The sequence below is a fragment of the Ipomoea nil genome, unplaced genomic scaffold (assembly GCF_001879475.1).
Source record: "Ipomoea nil cultivar Tokyo-kokei standard unplaced genomic scaffold, Asagao_1.1 scaffold0268, whole genome shotgun sequence".
Classification (NCBI taxonomy): Eukaryota; Viridiplantae; Streptophyta; class Magnoliopsida; order Solanales; family Convolvulaceae; genus Ipomoea; species Ipomoea nil.
The window spans coordinates 680,934-702,054 of NW_017616696.1; the positions used below are offsets into that span (position 1 = coordinate 680,934).

A 21,121-nucleotide genomic window follows, 5' to 3' on the forward strand; every position below is an offset into this window, starting at 1 on the left:
AAATTCCACTTTATTCTCAATAATTCATCTCCCATGAAATTGTAATTCTTTTCCCACGTAATTCCCCTCTCCAACCAAACGCTGTGTTAGTGTAAATTTTGGTGTTTTGGGTTGGAGATGCTCTAATAACTTAAAGATAACCAATAAATATCAATAGCAGTGAAATCGTTATTTTGTGATCCAAACGATTTTTGTAATTAAAGGCATTATATTGTGCAGTAATATTTAATAGTAATGTTGGATTTTGATTAATTTGAAGTCACGATAACAAAGTTATATATATATATATATATATATATATATATATATATATATATATATATATATATATATATAGTGAAAGGTTAACGTGCTGTGAATGCTTCCCGTGCGGATGTACGGTGGATTAATGTGCGTGAGATTTGTACTCAATGTGCGTGAGTGTTGTACTTAATGTGCCTGAGATTTGTACTTAATGTGCGTGAATGTGTAAAATGCAGCAGAAAATATTGATGTCAGCTTTTTCCCTATCCCCAGTAGCCATTTGCCCCCTCCCTAATGATGATGATGCGGAGGCGAGCTATGGTGGTTAAAAATTATGGGAATAATACGACAGAAATTCATACTTAGCTGCTGTGCAAATTTTACTGTGCGTGCGTCATTTATATAAACATTCAACTGCACTGAAGGTAGCTGATAATCCAGAATCCATGGCCAAATTGAAGGAAGAAGTAACAAGAAGTTTGGGCATTAATGTGCATGAGTTTCTTTTCTGCTTCCTTCTGAGCTCGTAATTCTGAAATACGCACGCACATTAAGCACAAATCTCACGCACATTAAACACAATACTCAGGCACATTAAGTACAAAACTCAGGCATATTAACATGACGCACATTAAGTACAAATCTCAGGCACATTGAATACAAATCTCACGCCCATTAAGTATAAACCTCACACACATTAATCCACCGCACATCCGCACGGGAAGCAACAAATGCACCTGATCCCTTCCTTATATATATATATATATATATATATATATATATATATATATATATATATATATATATATATATATATATATATATATATATATATATATATATATATATATATATATATATATATATATATATATATATTAATCGTTATGCTGTGCATCCGTATGCACCATGCATGGTGCATACGGATGCCAAAACGACGTCGTTTTATTAAAAAACGCGCGTCTCCCCTTTAAAAAAAATCCAGGTTCAATTCATAGCAACAACATTATATTGTTCATTCATTCTGGAATTTTAGTTCATAGATTATGGAATTATAGTTCATTGATTATGGAATTATAGTTCATCGATTATGGAATTGTAGTTCATCGATTCTGAAATTTTAGTTTATAGATTATGGAATTTTAGTTCATTCATTCTAGAATTTTTAGTTCATAGATTAGATTATGGAATTATAGTTCATCGATTATGGAATTATAGTTCATCGATTATGTAATTTTAGTTCATATGTTGTTGCTGGGAATCGAACCTGATTTTTTTTTTTAAGGGGAGACGCGTGTTTTATTAAAATGACGTCGTTTTTGCATCCGTATGCACCATATGCACATCATAATTTGCCTATATATATTGAATCTGGTGAGGTCACCTCATTTAGGTGAGATTGTGAGATCAGATCCTAACTATTAATATATTAATTCATTGGTTTAGATTTCTTTTGTTTTTTTTTTTCCAATCTGTGTGCCTAGAATTTTAATTAGGGGGTATTTAAGTAATTTAATAAATGTATGCATCTTTGTATTTTTGGTTTAACTGTGATTCTCTCTTATCATTAATACATAGCCTCCATTATTTTTTTCTGACTTGTAATCTTCCCTCACTTCACGCGTACACACTCTCTTGTTGGTTTCTCTATTCAAAATCCTGGAGTGACCATGGATGCTTCTACACTGCGTCAATCCAAACGACTTAAGAAGTCCACGCTGGTGTTCAAGGTATTCTTTAATTTTACTCTGTTTTCTTCCTTAGCCGCCGTTGTTGTTTGTGTTTTTCATTATTTTTTTGGGGGTTATGGGTTGCGGTTGGTTGGTGGGTTTTTAGGCCCCGGTTTGCAACCGTGGGAGGGGGTGAGGTCCGTATGGGTGTTAGTTAGGGTTTAGATAGGGTTGGAGTCGCCGCAGATGGTGAATTTCTGGTTCGTTTTCCCAGTCGATGGGGAGGTCTAGGTTTTTTTTTTTTTTTTTGATTTTTTTTAATTGAGCTTGTGGTTGTTGGTCAGGTGGTGAGTTTTCGGTGCGGGATGGGGGTGTGATGCGTAGGGTTGTTAGTTAGTGTTTAGTTGGGGTTGGTTTCGCTTGGGGAGGGTGTGGTTGGAGGCGGTTGGGTTGTGGGGGATTTGGGTTTTGAGTTACAGTCGACTGGGGGTGAGCGGTCGGCGACGAGTGATAGCGATACACTGGGTTGAGGGAAATGGGTGGGGTGGTGGAATGGAGGATGGACTATGCATGTGCATTTAATGTATAGTCTTTTTTACATAAATATTTATCTTTATTATGAAGGTGTGTAGGTCCTAAATGGTTGTTATAACTTTACTGTATAGTTTGTGTGTTGTGTTAAATTGGTGTTTAAAGGTTGAGTGGTCTGTGCATTTATGTATATGCGTTTGTGTTTTTTCGTGTTATTTAAATTGGTGTTTTTTTGCAGTGAAATCGTTATTTTGTGGTCCATACGATTTTTGTAATTAAAGGCATTATATTGTACAGTAATATTAACCCAATAGGGTAGCTCAAGTGACAAATGAGCTCTTTTTGTGGGGGAGAATTCTAGGATAATCCCGGTTTGATTCCCACAAGTGACGATTCCCTTTGGGCCAGCTCCTGTGCCTCTCGGAGCGAATTAGGTGAACCAGGACTGTTAAACAGACAGAGAAAGAACCGGTGGTTTACACCAAAAAAATTGTACACTAATATTTAATAGTAATTTTAGATTTTGATTAATTTGAAGTCAAGGTAACAAAGTTATATATATATATATATATATATATATATATATATATATATATAGGATAATGGCTCTTTTAAAAAAATTTTATTCAAAATGTGCACTTGAAGGAATAAAAATGTGCATTTGAATGCCTAAATTATGCATTTAAAGGCACATTGTTGTGCACTTGAAGACCGACATTATGCACTAATCCAGAAGTGTGCACTCAAAGGCATAAAAATCTACACATGAAAGCACACAAATGTGTATTTGAAGGCCAAAAATTTGCAATGGAATGCACAAAGTTGTGCAATCGAAATAATTTATGGTACCAAAAAGAAAAGTTATTCAACTTAAATGTTAGTTTATATATTGAAACAATTACTCTTACAAATCGTTTGTAAATTTCATAAATTTAATTAGAAATTTAGTTATACGTTATTGAAAAGAATGCAAAAGATATAATAAACATTGGCCCATAAATGTGCACTCAAAGGCACAAAAATGTGCACTTGAAGACCAAAATTCTACACTTGAAGGCACAAAGATATGCAATTGAAGTAATTTATGGTACCAAAGGAGAAGTTATTCAACTTAAGTGTTATTGAAGCAATTATCCTTACAAATTGTTTTTAAATGTCACAAATTTCATTAAAAATTTAGTTATGCATTATTGAAAATAAAGCAAAAGATATAATAAACATTGATGATTCATAATTGTGCATTTGAAGACACAAAAATGTTCACTTAGACGCATAGAAATGTGCACTTGAAGGCCAAATTTTTACATTCAAAGGGAAAACTATGTACTGAGACAAAACATATAAACTCAAAAAATAAAAAATATGCACTCGAAGAATAGAATATATATATCCAAAGAAGAAAAATGTGCACTCAAAAACAAAAAACATCCGAACTAACTTACATAAATTTATAATAATACCATTGTATTTTTTTAATTACCTTTATTTTTGACCCTTGATCTGCACTGAATCAATAAATGAGATTAAACCATATTTTTCACCTAAGCTAATCTTCTCACTTAATTGTCTTCATTATTGACTCACGATTGTATTAAGTATTAACTCTTGAAAAGTTGAAAACGACAAATGTAAAAACAGAAGAAATTTACTGCCTTTGGGATTTAAAGCTGCAAATGAATATGCAAAAGCAAGTAAAAGCCGAAAGACAAGGCCAGAGACGACTGCACATAGCAGGTTGTCTCCACTACAGTGAGAATTTCAAAATATTATATTATTGAATTCACAACCTTTGGGATTATGATTCTGACATTCCTAATTTATAAGTAATTTAACATTAAAAATTTAAAAATTATAACTATTAACTTATTCTGAAATGTTATTTAACTAATTATTTTAAACTTTTTTAAAATAAATTATTATTTTAAACTCTTTATATTTTACCAAAAAGAGCTTATAATCTATTTGTAAATTAAAATAAATTATAAAGTCTAAATTAAGCCTATCAAATATATGAAATGAAATTAGGATGGTCGTTTTTGTCAAAATTAATTTTAAACCAATAAGTATTATATTGTAATATTTTGTACATAAATCATTTAATTTTTTTTTTTTTTTTGAAAGCTACTGGTTCTATTACATTGTAGTATCTGTTCATATACTTTCTCAACCTACTGAAACACAAAGAACCAATAACGCCTCCACTGAGGCTCGAACTCATAATCTTCCAAATGGAAGTCCAACCCGGATACCATTTAATTAATTGAAAGGAAATTTGTAATTTTAGGTTATAAGTTATTTTATTTAGTCATTTTAGTCTATAATAATTGTTAAAAGCAAAATCAATTATCAATGTAGCCAAATATGGTGGGTGACGACAAAAGTTAAAGTTAGATTATACTATTTGCACTTCCGAAATACTCTTTCATTTTAAAAACTAAATCATATTGAAATATCATTATATTTGCAATTTATAACTATTTTCCTTTCATCCTTATAATTTCAACTCACTCTCAAAATATAATATAATAAAAATCACTTTATTAAAAAAAAAAAAAATTTCACCCCACATGATTGACGATGTTAGATTTGCAAGAATTACAAATGTTGTCATCCTTATAATACACTTAAGATTTAAAATAAAAAATAATATGAAAATAAACATGTCATTTTACGATTCACATCGATTTATACTAGCGCAAGATAACTTACATAAACCAAAGTTCTATATATTTGATTACATTGAAGACTAATTTTGTAAGTATGCATTAAAATTGTATCTTTTTCCCTCAATTATAATACATTATATACCAATATGGAACGAAATATTTGTTCTTCTATATGGTACAGAGTTTGTACACCGGAATACGTACAAATTTGGATTTATTTATTTCATGCAAAAGTCCAAGTCTATAAAGCAACAAGATTTCACTATAATCCCAGCATTGGCTTTGAAGAATGTGTGTAATTTACTGTACCTTTCTTCCGGGGCGGAGGTACGTGGGTCGATAGGGGCCTTGGCCTCATCCCTACCCTACCCCACCCTTACCCCATCCTAAAAATTTTAATAAATATTTATGTATATATTACTATTATATTAAGAATATTTTTTTTTGACCCTGCTCAATTTTTATTTTAAAATTATATTATGTATATATTAAATAGACAAAAAGTTGTGTGAGATTGTCTAATGGATCTTTGTTTCGAAGACGGGTTGGGTTGTAGATAACTAGATGATGAATTGCTCAATGAAGGTACATTTTTGTAAGTATTAGAATTTCAGTTATGAGTATTACAATATTTATCATTACTAACAATCAATTTTACCTTAAATAATATCACAATTTCAAATATAAGAATTACATTAAGGTACAGATAGACCGTTGAACTATTTGGGAATAGCAATTAGTCGGAAGGCATTATCAAAATTTTTTATTTTCCTGTATTTATATTCTTTCTCATCTCTTTTCAAACTAGTTTCCAAATTATTATTACCACCACTACCATCAAATCACCACAACAACCAGAACCACCACCACCACTTCTATTATTATTATTATTATTATTATTATTATTATTATTATTATTATTATTATTATTATTATTATTATTATTATTATTATTATTATTATTATTGTTATTGTTATTGTTATTGTTATTGTTATTATTATTGTTATTGTTACTGTTACTGTTACTGTTACTGTTACTGTTATTGTTACTATTGTTATTGTTATTATTGTTACCCGTGCAATGCACGGAATAGAATTGTTGTAATATATTAAGAATATTTAAATCGATATATAATTATTTAATAGTTAATTTTACCGGAGCTCGCTTATCTTTCCTGACAATTCCAAATTTAATCATAGACTATAGTTATTAATTATTACGATTTATTCTATGTTATAATTCTTACGTTAATATTCTTACTATTATTATTAACACTTAATTACTTTTAGATATTATTTTTACCACTTATATTATTATTATTATTATTATTATTATTATTATTATTATTATTATTATTATTATTATTATTATATTATTATTATTATTATTATTATTATTATTATTATTATTATTATTATTATTATTAGTTTCTTTTCAAGTTTTGTTAGTATATAATGGCCGTGAGGCACACAATAATAATATAATCATAATTAAATATTCTTGTATTGTATTCCATGAGTCACAATAATAATATAACAATAATTAAATATTCTTCAATTCTATATTCTTCTAGGATTTTAATTACCATCATTAATTATTCTCTAATTTATCATAATTGAATAATTTGACCAATTATAAAGAGAGATTATTAAATAATGCACGTGAAAATTTTTTAATTAAAAATTTTAAAAATTTATTAATAAAACATAAGGTTCTCATAGTTTTTCCGTAGAAACTATTTAATAAAGCATTTTTTTTAGAAATTGGTGGGCCAAACCGCCTACGGCTGTTTGTGGTGGATAGATCTCGAAAAAATACGCAATTTCAAAAAAATATTTGTCCAAAACAGACAACCGAGTCAAAAGTTATGTCTTGCCGAACTTTTGACACTTCACAACTTTAACCCAGAATTATTGTACGAATGGGAAAGTAGAAATCAATATATTTTATTGGGAAGAGAGATTTTTTATGAATTGGGCGGGAAGTTAAAATTTCAGGATTTTATTTTTATATATAGTATAGATGTGCAAAGGTAATTGTATTACACTATTTTATAATTTTAGAATAGAATTTTTACCCAGAATTATTGTAAGAATGAGAAAGTAGAAATCAATATATTTTATTGGGAAGAGAGGTTTTTTAAGAATTGGGCGGAAAGTTAAAATTTCAGGATTTTGTTTTTATATAAAGTATAGATTATTATTATTATTATTATTATTATTATTATTATTATTATTATTATTATTATTATTATTATTATTATTATTATTATTATTATTATTATTATTATTATTATTATTATTATTATCATCATCATTATTATTATCATCATTATCATCATTATCATTATCATTATCATTATCATTATCATTATTATTATCATTATTATTATTATTATTATTACTATTACTACTACTACTACTACTATTATTATTATTCTTCCAAAAAGCTGAACCCCAACCCTAAGGACCCCCCACACCCCGACCCGACAGAGCATTTGTACTATTATTATTATTACTACTATTACTATTCTTACTATTATTACTATTACTGTTATTACTATTACTGTTGTTGTTGTTGTTGTTGTTATTATTATTATTACTAGTATTTGCGCCCGTGCGTTGCACGGAATGAATTTGTTATAAAATTTTAAAAATATTTATATCGATATACAATTGTATAAATTATAAAATCGAATATTATATAATATAATTAAAGAATTGAGTTGCACCGATTATGTTTTCTGATGTTATCAATGCTTAAATTCGAATAAATAATTGTCCAATTAATAGCTAACGTGTAGATATACGCATTCGGTGTTGCAACTTTAGAGATTTTATATATCAGTGTTTATAATTTGTATTAATTGGGCTAATTAGCTCGTTGTCTAGCAACTCAGTTATATAAATTATTTATATTGAAGATATATTTTCTATGTAGATCAGCTATATAGCAATTTTGTCATTTTTGTATATAAAAAAACATAATATCAATGGCTTAAATTATACATTATTGAAAGTCTCTTTATAGCTAGACGACATTGGTAGTAGTAACGGAATTTTAGCCATCATCGTCTAAAGTTAAAACTATCAGACTATCAGAATGGGAAAGTAGAAATCAGTATATTTTATAAAGAAGAGAGATTTTTTAGGAATTGGACGGGAAGTTAAAATTTTAGGATTTTGTTATTATATATAGTATAGATTAGAATAAAAGATCTCTCTTCCTAATAAAATATATTGATTTTTACTTTCCCATTCGTACAATAATTCTTCGTTAAAATTCTATTCTAATATTATAAAATAGTGTAATACAATCTATTTTATATATAATTCTATTCTTACTATTATTACTATTACTGTTATTACTATTACTGTTGTTGTTGTTGTTGTTGTTGTTGTTGTTGTTGTTGTTGTTGTTGTTGTTGTTGTTGTTGTTGTTGTTGTTGTTGTTGTTGTTGTTGTTGTTGTTGTTATTATTATTATTATTATTATTATTATTATTATTATTATTATTATTCAAAAAAATGAAGTAAACAGAAAAAATATAATTTCTTAACTTTCAGTCCAACAAAAAAAATATAGTTTTCTGACCTTCAACCAAATATTAGAAAATTAAATTATTTTATAAAAATGAGTTATTTTTTGAAAATCATTTTCTGAAAAATATGTTCTAGGTTTTCAAACGGTTCCTTAAATCAAAATGTAAAAGTATCACGGAGTACTCTTTTTTTTTTTTCTAAGTATTACACTTTCCCTTATAATTAACAAACACTATATTGCTTATTAGTATTACATTTCTAGTATAAGTATTACATTTTTCAGTATAATAAGTATTATATTATAATCTTGACCCAACCAGTCTCGCGGACAAATATCCGTGAGACGATCTCACACAAGTTTTTATATAAGTTAATTAGTAAAATGAATATCAGTTAATTATGTAAAAAAAAAAAAAGAAATCGTTGCTAACAAAATAATTGACAACTTTTATATGATAAAAGAGTGACGAGCAAGATTATTATTGTATATATTTTGTGTTATGTTAAAAATTATAAAGTATCGATTCAATCGATCTCAATCATTACATAAAGTGTCATTAAAAATTATTATCAATAATACATTATATAATTATGTATAGTATATATAATGATATCATGTATAATCAATACTGATATTAATTGACATTGTAAATTTTTATTATAATTATAACCCTCTGAATATAAATTTTATGGCTCGTCCCTAGTTTCTTCTTTCTATCCACTCGTTCCATTTTTTTTTTATTATGTATAACTGCACGTTATGTTTAACCTACCAACTGTTCATTCATCCACTTGAATTGGATTGACAGAAGTTGCAATTCACTATGCAAAATTAACTCTCAAAAGTCAAAATACTAAAATATATACGAATGCATGCATGTAATAACTCCAAAAACGTATTTGAGTGGCTGAAGTATAATTATCATGCCTAAACGTTATAAGTTTGATTATTTTCAAATTAGGGTTTATTTAGTGCGTACTCTCAAGATAATGACAAGCTTGACAACAAGTGTTTCTAATCACGGAAAAATAAAATGCATGTAATAGGCTAAACTACTAACAATCGTAGATTTGTAGTGTCAGCATAGTTAGAAAAATACGGTTTTATAAACTACTATACACAGAATTGTTCTTGATAAAGCTTGAACAATTTGTATCCCAAACAAAGCCATGCATAGTCTATTGATATTCATGTAAAACCATGGCTTATATTAAAAATTTTAAAATTTATTTTTGGGTCATGTAATTAACAAAAATTAAGCTTGACCACATGAAAGCCATAAAAGGAGGAAAAGGACAAATAAATAAAGGTGGTGTACGACACTATGTGATCTTATTAGGTCAAAATCTGTCAAGTTCAATAGTTAATGAGAAGATATTGATAGTTAGATTTGACATATTTAAGTAACTTTATTAGAGATAGATTTTAAAGAGTTTTTATCATATTTACACAAGATGAGAGAAAATAAAAGAAAAAAAAAATTATTAAAAGAAATATTGTTTTTAAAAAAAGCTTTTAAGTGTCCAAGGGTATGTGCTCAGGGCGCGCATTTTCACTGAATGCGTCAACATGAGAGTGCCTAATTACTCCTCCTATAAGAACCTTTTATTTTCTTTTTTTCACATCACATTTGGCCCCACAAAAAAAATCCTAAAATCTATAAGAGCATCCCCAATAGAATGTTTTTAATGATTTTTAGAACAATAAAAAACTAAAAGTTTGATTTTTAACAAATGTGGTGAGTGCTTTTCTATTGATTTTTTCTCCTGCTATTTATGATTTTTTTTTGGGACTCGCCATGTGAGAGAGAAGGAAAAACAATAGTTGGAATCTGTGCATGGAGCGCAACTGTTTCTGTTTTTTTTTTTTAGTCTGGATTCTTTTTCCCTCCATCTTTTCTCTTCTATTTGGCACCTCAAAAAAAAAAAAAAAAAAAAAAAAAAAAACTAATTGGGATGCTCCTAGGTTAGAATACTATAGATTATTGCATCCAAAAGATATTTTAATACAATCATGTGCATTACAAATGTTAGAAATAAATCATATAATAGATTTTGATTATGTATGTAAAATATATATATATTTTTTAAATAGAATGGTGAATTGGTGATCATGAAAAAAAGATGTATATCACGGGAAGATGAAAGAACAACCTCAATAGTGAGGTTTTAGGTTGATTTTTATCATAATCACGTAGGAGAGAGAGTAAAGGGAAGAGAAAAAAGCAATAAAAAAAAAGCCTGACATGAAAAGAAAAATTTTAAAAATCACCCTTTCACGCACCTAGTTGGCGCGTGACTGCACGAGCCAGTTGGGCACAGTAGGTGCACCTGACGTGCACCTACGACTGTATTTTTTTTTTTTTTTTAATCTTTGCTGGTGGGTCTTAATAAAAAACCACTAAAATATCAATCTCCACATGTGTTAAAAATCAATCTTTTATTTTTTTTTTACTATTCCAAAATCTATGAAAAAAGAGTAGTTCTACTCCCAATTCATACTCTCATTTTGTACTCTCTATAATTTGGCATGCTTTGATTACTCAATTTTATAAGGAGCGATGATGTTTATCCATTTCTTTGTTTCATCCTCCAATCAAATTTAGACATAAATAAGAGTAAAAGTTGAGAGGACATCAAGCATTTTTCATAAAAAAAACCCTATTTGAGAAAAGTTCTACTACATGTACTCTCAAATCTTACTCCATTAATTTTACTCATTCATGTGGGGACTCTAATAAGCTGCTTTTTTTTTATGTGATTTTAATACAAGTGTCTACATTAAGATTTTGTGTATAATATAAAAATAAAAGTAGAAAGTATAAAATGAAAGTACGCATGGTATTTTTCATTCCGGGATGCCCTTAAAAAAAGCTGAGACAAACAAAAGGATGAAATGTTAAAAGCAGAAAGATGACTAGCAAAAAGTTCAAGGGCCAGAAATGTGACTTGACAGGAAGTTGGCCTCGACAGAAAGTCAGAAAGATTAATTTAGAAGCGATGATTTTTTTGTTTTTTTTTTTGGGAGTCTATTGTTTATAAAATACTACGTAACAGAAATCATTGAAAAGTATGTCAACAAAATGTTCCAAACGTACATTTTCCTGTTATATGTGTTACTGTGTTAGGAGTAATATTTAATAAATTTTGATAATCTTAATTAAATTGTATAAGTAATTTCGAATTGCCAAATTAAGATGTAATTTTCTATTTTAAAATAATTTTGTAAAGACCAAAAATAGGACTTAAGGAATTTAATCAAGACATAAGTCAACTAGCAGAGCGGTCAAATAGTAAAAGTGTCAAGAGTAGAATTAATTTTAAAAATGATCACTTAACTATTAATATTTATCAATTTTTATCATCGACTTTCTATTGGACTATAAATGATTTCTTGACTGTTGATATTTATCAATTTTCGTCATTGACTTTCAATTTGAATATAAATTGTCTTTTGAATATTCATTTTATTTCAAATTTGGTTCCTTAAATAAAATCAATTCTAAAGAGACCATTTATGGTTAAATTATAAATTAATAAAAAACTGATAAAAATAAATAATTAAAGAATCATTTTATGGTCCAACTGAAAATTAATGATAAAATTAATAAGTATAAATAATCAATAAATTATTCTGGAAAATACTCGTCAAGCACTCAAGCTACTACACCAATAATAGACCAAGGCCAGTAAAGTTCACAATCGATAAACTCGAAGTCAACGACAGACACTAGTTTACAGAAGACTTGGAATAATAAAAGATTTAAAAAGAAATCAGTAGGGAAAAGCTAATCAGTTCAAGTTTCAAAATCGATTGACGAAAAAATTGAATCTCCAATTTTTAAGAATCCTCACATCTCGACCTAACAAAACATCTAAAAAGATATAAATTATGATAATTCAACTGATAACTTATACTTAGAAGAGATATTCGACACACATGATAACTGATATTTAATCAATACTATATTAATGTTACTAAAAATATTTTATTTTTTTCATTGTTCCCAAATTGTTGAATCCCAGACCCCAAGGGCCCCACGCCTTGACCCGACAGGAGCATCTGAGAGGATATAAATCATAGTAACTTAGCTGAATCCGTATAGAGGCTAGATCTTTGCTTACTACGCATAAGGAGTCCCCTCACTTTGAGAGATTGCTCCCACAGTGTCGCTGGTGAGACTCGATCCCAGGTCATATATTTACAGGTGGCAGTTTACTTTAGTCATATTTTCAGAACACACCATTTGGTCCTAGTATTATTGTGACAGGATATTTTTGGTCCTCCATAAAAATAATTTAAATATTGTTAAATGCAAGAGCATTTCGGCCTTCCGTTATGGATCTTTTCAAACAAAAATAAAAATAGCGGGCTAACCCCGGCCCCCTGTATTTAAAAAAAAAAAATCGAAGTACCATTGTATTTAACGATATTTTATTGACGGAAGACAAAAAAAAAAAAAAATCATGCCACAGTAATACTAAGATCAAGGAGGATGTGCCACCACAGAGAAAAAAATTATTATTATTATTATCATTATTATTATTTTAAAAAAAATCAATCTTGACCGCAAGCTTTTTAATTTTTTTTAAAATATTTAATTTCCAATAAATAATTATTATCAATAATAATAAAATTTAAAGCTTGCCCACAAGCTTTTTAAAAAAAAAATCTAATATTCAATAAATTATTATTATTATTATTATTATTATTATTATTATTATTATTATTATTATTATTATTATTATTATTATTATTATTATTATTGTGGGATTTGAGTATCCAAGTTATCAAAACATATTCTAATCACTCTTAACTTAGGATGTTACCAATAATAACATGTTAAATGGAATTAGTTATATATATTTTTTTAAATTTCAAGTGTCTAATTAGAGCTTTTTTTTTTTTTTTTTTTTTTTTTTTTTTTTTTTTTTTTTTTAGTTTGACTGCTTAATTGCACTTTCATAAATATTTATATATTTTTTTTTCTTTTTTCTTAAAAAATTCTAACATTTCGAGATGACAGATGAGGTCTTGAATATATATAATAGAATTAGTTGTAGAAACTTATGGATGGTGGCGACCCAAAGGCCATTTTCAATAAGTCAATAAAAAATAAGTCTTAAAATTTTCTAAATGGCATTACAATCTTTTCCAAATCAATAAATAATACCAATACTATTATAAATACTAGTAATTCACCCGCGCGATGCACGAAAAAAAATTATGCTATTATAAATATAAATAAAAAATAAAAAAACTAAAATATTTTAAATTATTTAATATAATAATATTTTTGAGCTTCCATTGGTCAAGTATTTATTATTTTTATAGAATACAAAATTAAAATTAAAATTAAAATTAAAATTTTGTATGGTTAATATAATCTCTAATTATGTGCATATTCAAATAAACTTATAGAGATAATTTACGTAATTACATTGATTTATTCTTAATTGTATTTCATCTATATTATAATTTTCACAATACAAATAATAACTAAGATAATTACATTTTGAAAGCAAATTTCAAATTTTGTATGTGTAAATTTAAACTCTAATTGAACACATTTTTTATATGATTATATAATATATAGCTATTTTATTTTTCAAAAGTATATTTTTTATATGATTATATAATATATAGCTATTTTATTTTTTAAATGTTGTGCATTTTTTTTATATATATAATAAAGGATGTTGTGGCATTAATTATAACATTAATTATTTCCCAAACCATATAGCTTTATTATATAAAGGATTTTATGCATGAATATCAACGAACTACCATTACTAACATGTCATCTCTTTTAAATTAATGAGACATGAATTCAATGCTCTATACTTTTGTGAGTTCTGATTTCACGAGTTTAATAGTATTCTAAATATTAGTACATGGTTATGAAAATTGTCAATATAGATTTTTTTTCTTTTTTTGAGTTAATTCCATTGGATTTTGCCCTTTTTGTGTCTTCAATTTTTTTTTTTTTAGGTAAGGGCATTTTGCCATTTTTGTTTCTTCAATTTTTTTTTTTAATTTCGGTTTTATGCGCTATTTTTTTATTCTTCCGATATTTGCATCTTTAGTAGTGGATTGCACCATCTCCTTCACCCAGCTCTTTTCATCTCCTTTAATTCGGTCCCAAATCGTCCATCATCGATAGTGATACCGAGTACGTGAGGACCTCTGGGTGAGGGGAAATCATTTTGCAACGCAATTGGAATGTTTAGGATGTCATCACCCGGTTGGCTTGAGTTCGAGTGCTATTTTTTTAGTCCATGATTCTGTGAATCATCTACTATAGTTGTAGAGCAAAAAAAAAAAAAAAAAAGGAAAAAAAAGGAGAGAAAGAAGTCTATTCTTCGTCATCGGAAAATACCATTTACTAAAATAGGGTTTCACCGAAAAAGGTCATCAAAATGATTAAAAGTGTCCAAAATATGATAGTGTGATATGTTAAATGGCAAAAACGATTGTTTGGGATTAAATTTGAAAATGTCACCAAAGACAAACGACCTCCACTGGAATTAACTCACTGCAAAAATAATAAAAAAACTTTGAAGATACGAAAATAATCTTACCTAAAATAGAGTTTCACCAAAAAAGTCATCGAAAGGACCAAAAGTGTCCAAAATATGATAGTCTAAGATGTTAAATGACAAAAATGATAGTCAGAGAAGACTAAATTTGAAATTGTCACCAAAGACAAGAGACCTCCGTTGGAATTAATTTTTTTTTTTTTAAACTTAGGGGATATTAGCATTGTCGGACTAATCCTAAGCCCACAGGACCTTGCTCCTAGAGCCACTGTAAATGTAAAATGCGAGTCGCACAATCAGTTCATCGGTCATTTTGGGCCTTTTTTCATTCATGTTTCTAGTGAGATTCAAATCATGCATTCATGTTTTTAGTGAGACGAACCCACACTGCAAACTTCAATCGTGACATTAAGTCAAACGACGAACCACTGCGCTAAGTCTCGGGCGCTATTTAAGACTTTTTCTTTTTACACATTTAGTTCTTCCATTGAGAAATCCAATGAAATCTCACTAGATTTTTGTTATAAGACCAAAGTTTATAGGTAAGAATTACATATTCTATAAGTGCATGTTATAGGAATTAACACTTTTGTCCATAAACTTTAGTCACTTGCAAATCATGTAATAAAATCTGATCTACTAGAATTTCACTGATCAAATTTCTCGTTAGGAAGACCGTACCAAAAGTAAGAAATTAAAATAAAAGTTATGAACTTGTAATAGCAATTTTCATGATTGTGCATTAATAATGAAATGACATCAAACTTGTGGAATTAAAAGTTATAATAACTCTAAACGCCCTCAATGTACCTAAAATAATTACACTTGAAAAAACATCTTTAAAACATTCCAACTCAAGATGAACTTCCTTTAGGGGTCATGTCTAGAAGTTATTATTTTATTTCTTTTTTTTTTTTTATTCTTTATAGTTTCTACTTCAAAAATTTCGAGGGATATCACGAGTTTGAAATGTGGAAATCAAACAACTCTCAAAATTATTAGAAGCAACAAAGTTAGTTAAACTTTTTCATCATCTAAATGTGTGTTTGAAAATCAAGAAAATGACTTCTGAAAAATGTTTTAAATCTTTTTTTTTTTTTTTTAAATAGAAACTTCAATTTTTGTGTGCATGTATACCACCATATATTATATTGTTACTTTTTCTATGGCAGGGTAAGAATATAGCACTGCACCAATTAAGTTCACACGTTGAGCCCAAAGGGAAACATGAAAATGAAAGCCAAAGCTTGAAGCTACCCACTGGATGGTGTAAAGAAATGCCGGCCATGAAGGCAGCAAGGATAGCGATAGGCGATAGCCAAGCGATCTGGCGACATATTATCTCATCTCTTTATAGTTGCGTTAATTATTTGCAGTGTAAGCGAATGGGTGTACTTCACTAATATTCAAAGCATAATATATTGCACACTTTTTGGCAGTTCTATTGGGTATTGGAATCGAAGATGCTAGAGTTTAGCACTATTTTATTCTTGCTCAAAATGATAAAATTTTTATTATTTAAATAAAGTTGCATCATACAATTAATATCACAAGATAATATAATAAAACACAAACTCTAAACAAAATATAAATCAAATTCAATAACCCAATACTATAATCATAATAATCAATTAAGCCCAAAACAAATACAAACTATTTCATGTTGGAATTGTTAGGACTTATATGATGGTGTTCTAATAGGACTCTAGTTTGTGCTTTCTATATTATTTCTGTAATAAACTTTGTTAATGTTAAGCTTAGATATTTTAGTCTCATCTGGTATCAGTTGTATCTAGGATTCTCTCTAATGACAGTCAACGATAACAGTTCTGTTAATGACTCTTCCGAGCAGATTGTTTCCGTGGTGGCTGCCGCCACTCCTCCTCCCACCACCAGTCTGTCTTCCGCGCATCACTTTGTCACCATCAAGTTAACCACCCGTAATTACTTGTTTTGGAGGACTCAGTTGATTCCCTTCCTGGACGGACATGATTTGTTGGGCTATGTTGATGGAACTTTTCAGTGTCCGGTGGATCCTTTGTCGGCGGCGTCGACAGATGCGGGTGATGCTTCTGGTTCGTCTTCGGCTTTGACGCAGCGTCAGTGGTGTTGGCAGGACCGGGCTATTCTGTCGCTATTGATCTCTTCCTTGTCGGAGGAGACCCTGCATCTCGCGGTTGGCCTGACTACTTCCCGGCAACTCTAGACGGCGATTGAGCAGTCGTTGGGCTCGTCTACTCGGGCTCGTACGCTGCGGCTGCTTGGCGAGTTGCAGAACTTGCGGCAAGGTGGGGCTTCCATCTCCGATTACCTTGCTCGCGCTTAGATGTTGGTTGAAGACTTGGCGCTTGCTGGCCGGCCGGTCATGTTGGATGATCAGAACCTCTACGTGTTTCGTGGCCTGCGTCCGGAGTTTCGTCCCTTCGTCGCTTCTCTCACGCGTGGCGCTCCGGTTACTCTATCAGAATTATCTGCTTTTTTGGTTGCGCAGGAATTTATTGCCGATGATGGTGTTGATCACGGTGGACTGGCGGCGATGGCTACCCATCGCGGTGGCCGTAATGGACGAAGCGGTAGTGGGCAGTCTCGGGGCAGTGGCAGCAGCGACCCTGGTGGTGGTCGCGGTTGCGGGAATCAGGGGCGTGGCCGTGGGTGGTTGCGTTCTGGTGTTCGTTGTCAGATATGCAATAATCACAGTCACTCAGCCTTGACGTGTTATCGTCGTTATTTTGACACGCTCGGGCCTAAGGCGAATGTTGCGTATCCGGCCGAGGATTCTAGTACGGTTGATCCTCATCAATGGTTCCTCGATACAGGTGCCGCGAACCATGCAACCCTCGATGCCTTGGTGATGTCATCCGCTGCCAGTTATGATGGTCCAGACACTCTTCGGGTCGGCAATGGTACAAGTTTGCCAATAGTTAGTGTCGGTTCTGCTTCGGTGGTCTCTTCCTCTAGGTCATTTAAGTTTTCTAATGTCTTATATGTTCCTGGGCTTTCTACTTCGTTGTTATCTGTACAAAAATTTGCAGGTGAAGGATCGTTTGACCAAGGAAATTCTTTTTTAAAGGTCGTGCGTTGGGGGGTCTCTATAGCTGGCCTGTTCCGCGTCATGCTCTGGTTGCGTTTGTTTCTGCCCGTGCGTCTTCTTTGGTATGGCACATGCGGCTCGGGCATCCTCACTCTCGTGTCATGCGTCAGATTTTGCAGTCGTCCTCTATTAGTTCGTTTAATTCTAGTGATTTGTCTAGTGTCTGTTCTGCATGTCAGTTGGGAAAGTCTTCCCATTTTTCGTTACCTCGTGTTGCTTAGTCGAGCTCTCTTGTCTTGGAGCTTATTTATACTGATATTTGGGGCCCTGGGCCATTAATTTCTACGAATGGATATTGATATTTTGTCTTATTTGTAGATGATTATACGTGTTATGTTTGGTTTTATCCTATGCGTGCAAAATCTGATCTCTATTCCATATTTGATCGTTTTCGTTTAATGGTTGAATGTTTGTTTTCCAATAAAATTGTCTCTCTTCAATCTGATTTAAGGGGATAATATAAAAAGTTGCACAATACGTTGTCTTCTCTTGGGATTAGGCATAGGTGGTCTTGTGCTTATACCCATTAGCAAAATGGTCGGGTAGAACGTAGACATCGTCATATTGTCGAAACGGGTCTTGCTTTAATGGCTTAGGCGTTTGTTCCTTCTCATTTTTGGGACTATGCGTTTGAGGCGGCGGTTTACCTTATTAATAAAATGCCCACTCGTGTATTAATGACGAGTATCTTCATTTTCGGTTACACCGTTCTCCGCCTTCTTATTCGTTTCTTTGGGTGTTTGGGTGTATTTGTTTTCCGTTGTTGCGTCCCAAATAAGTTACAGTTTCCTTCTGCACCCTGTGTTTTCTTAGGTTACCCAGATTCATTTCGAGGCTATTGTTGTTTAGATACCCTCACTAACAAGGGTTTTATCTGTCGCCATGTGCGGTTCGATGAGACCGTTTTTCCTTTTGCTGTTTCTTCTACGCAGGTTGATGTGCCAATTGTTGCTTCGCCGTGGTGAACTGCTACTGTTCCAGTTATGTAGCGTTCTCCTCCTAGTGTGCGTCGGCCGTCTCTTGCCCAGTGTGACGTTCCCGTCACTGCTGCCCCCTCAGCATCCAGTGAGCGTACGGTGACAGAGGATGCGGAGTCGCGGCTTGTTCGAGGACGACGGGCTGCCAAGCCTGTTTAGCAGCGATCTCGGCCGATTGTCACGCGCAGCATGGGCTCAACCGAGCATGTTGCGTTAGCCGCTACCACGAGTGCCACCGAGCCCACATGTTATACTCAGGCTGCTCGGTTTTCTGAATGGCGTGAGGCCATGGATTTGGAGTTCAATGCGTTGCTGCAAAATAACACTTGGCGGTTGGTTCCTTATACTCTAGGTATGAATGTTGTGGGGTGTAAGTGGGTGTTCCGGGTTAAACGGAACGCTGATGGTTCGGTTGAGCGTTGTAAGGCTCGTCTTGTGGCCAAATGTTTTAATCAGGTTGCGGGTGAAGATTTTTTCGAGACCTTTAGTCCATTGGCCAAGCCTACGACCGTTTGGCTTCTTTTGTCCTTGGTTGTGTCGCGGGGTTGGACGATTCGGCAGTTGGATATTCACAACGCCTTCTTGAATGTTGCTCTGGCTGAGACTGTGTATATGCGCTAGCCGCGTGGCTATGAGGACAAGGCGTTGCCTGATCATGTGTGTTTGCTTCAACGATCGCTGTATGGCCTTAAGCAAGCCCCTCGTGCCTGGTTCACTCGGTTGCATGGTTTCTTTGGTTAAGGTTGGCTTTACTCCCTCTAAAATCGATGTCTCTCTTTTTGTTTATAATCACAGTGGTGTTCAGCTTTATTTCTTGGTGTATGTGGATGACATTTTGGTCATGGGTTGTGATTCGGCTCGTGTGGCCGATCTTGTGGCTAAATGGCGTTGGAGTTCAAAGTTCGGAATATGGGTGTCCCGTCCTTTTTCCTTAGCATTGAGACTATTCCGTTGTCTACTGGGATGCTCCTTTCACAGCAGCGATACATGACTGATATTCTTAAGCGAGTTGGTATGGTGGACTGCAAGCCGATTTCAACTCTGGTTTCCTTGGTCAGATCTGATGATGCTCCTCCAGGCCTGATGCTGATCCCACTCAATATCGCAGTCTAGTTGGGGCTCTGCAATATATTACGGTAACTCGTCTTGATCTCTTGTTTGATGTTACTAAATTGTGTCAGTATATGCATGCACCCACTACGGCTGACTGGAGTATGTTAAAGCGTGTGTTGCGCTATGTGAAAGGAACTCTGGGTTTCGGTCTGCGTATTCAGAAGTCTGCGTTTGTGGATATTTATGCCTTCTCTGATTCAGATTGGGTTGGCGATCCGGTTGATCGCAAGTGGTTTTGTGGTTTATTTGGGCAGTGACTTGGTTTCGTGGACGTGTCGGAAGCTGCGTACGGATGCTCGGTCTTCTACTAAAGCTGAGTACAAGGCCTTAGCGGATGTTTCTACGAAGGTCACTTGGCTGGTCTCGCTACTTCGAGAGATTGGTTTGCCACCCACTTCTCCGCCTAAGCTTTGGTGCGATAATTTGAGACCTACTTATTTGTGTGCTAATCTCGTGTTTCATATCAGGACCAAGCATGTGGAGATCAACTATCACTTTGTTCGGGACAAGGTCTCCAAGAAGGAGCTGTTGGTTCATTTTATTCCTAACAAGGATCAGTTAGCTGACATTTTTACTAAGGCTTTGCCTTCTGTGCGTTTTTGTTTTTTGAGAGGCAAGCTCAATGTTGCTAGCAACCCTTTGCTTGTGGGGGAGTGCTAGGACTTGTTTGTTGTTGTTCTACTAGGACTCTAGTTTGTGCTTTCTATATTATTCCTGTAACAGACTTTGTTAATGTTAAGCTTAGATA

General features: G+C 31.9%; 1 long non-coding RNA gene across 1 annotated transcript; it reads left to right on the forward strand.

Moving 5' to 3' along the window:
* The first annotated feature begins 1,801 nt into the window (after nucleotides 1-1,801).
* LOC109153684 lies at nucleotides 1,802-20,350 on the forward strand. Its single transcript, XR_002049560.1, has 3 exons — nucleotides 1,802-1,973; nucleotides 12,861-12,866; nucleotides 20,339-20,350. It is a non-coding gene; the product is annotated as an uncharacterized LOC109153684 (long non-coding RNA).
* The last annotated feature ends 771 nt before the right edge of the window (nucleotides 20,351-21,121 follow it).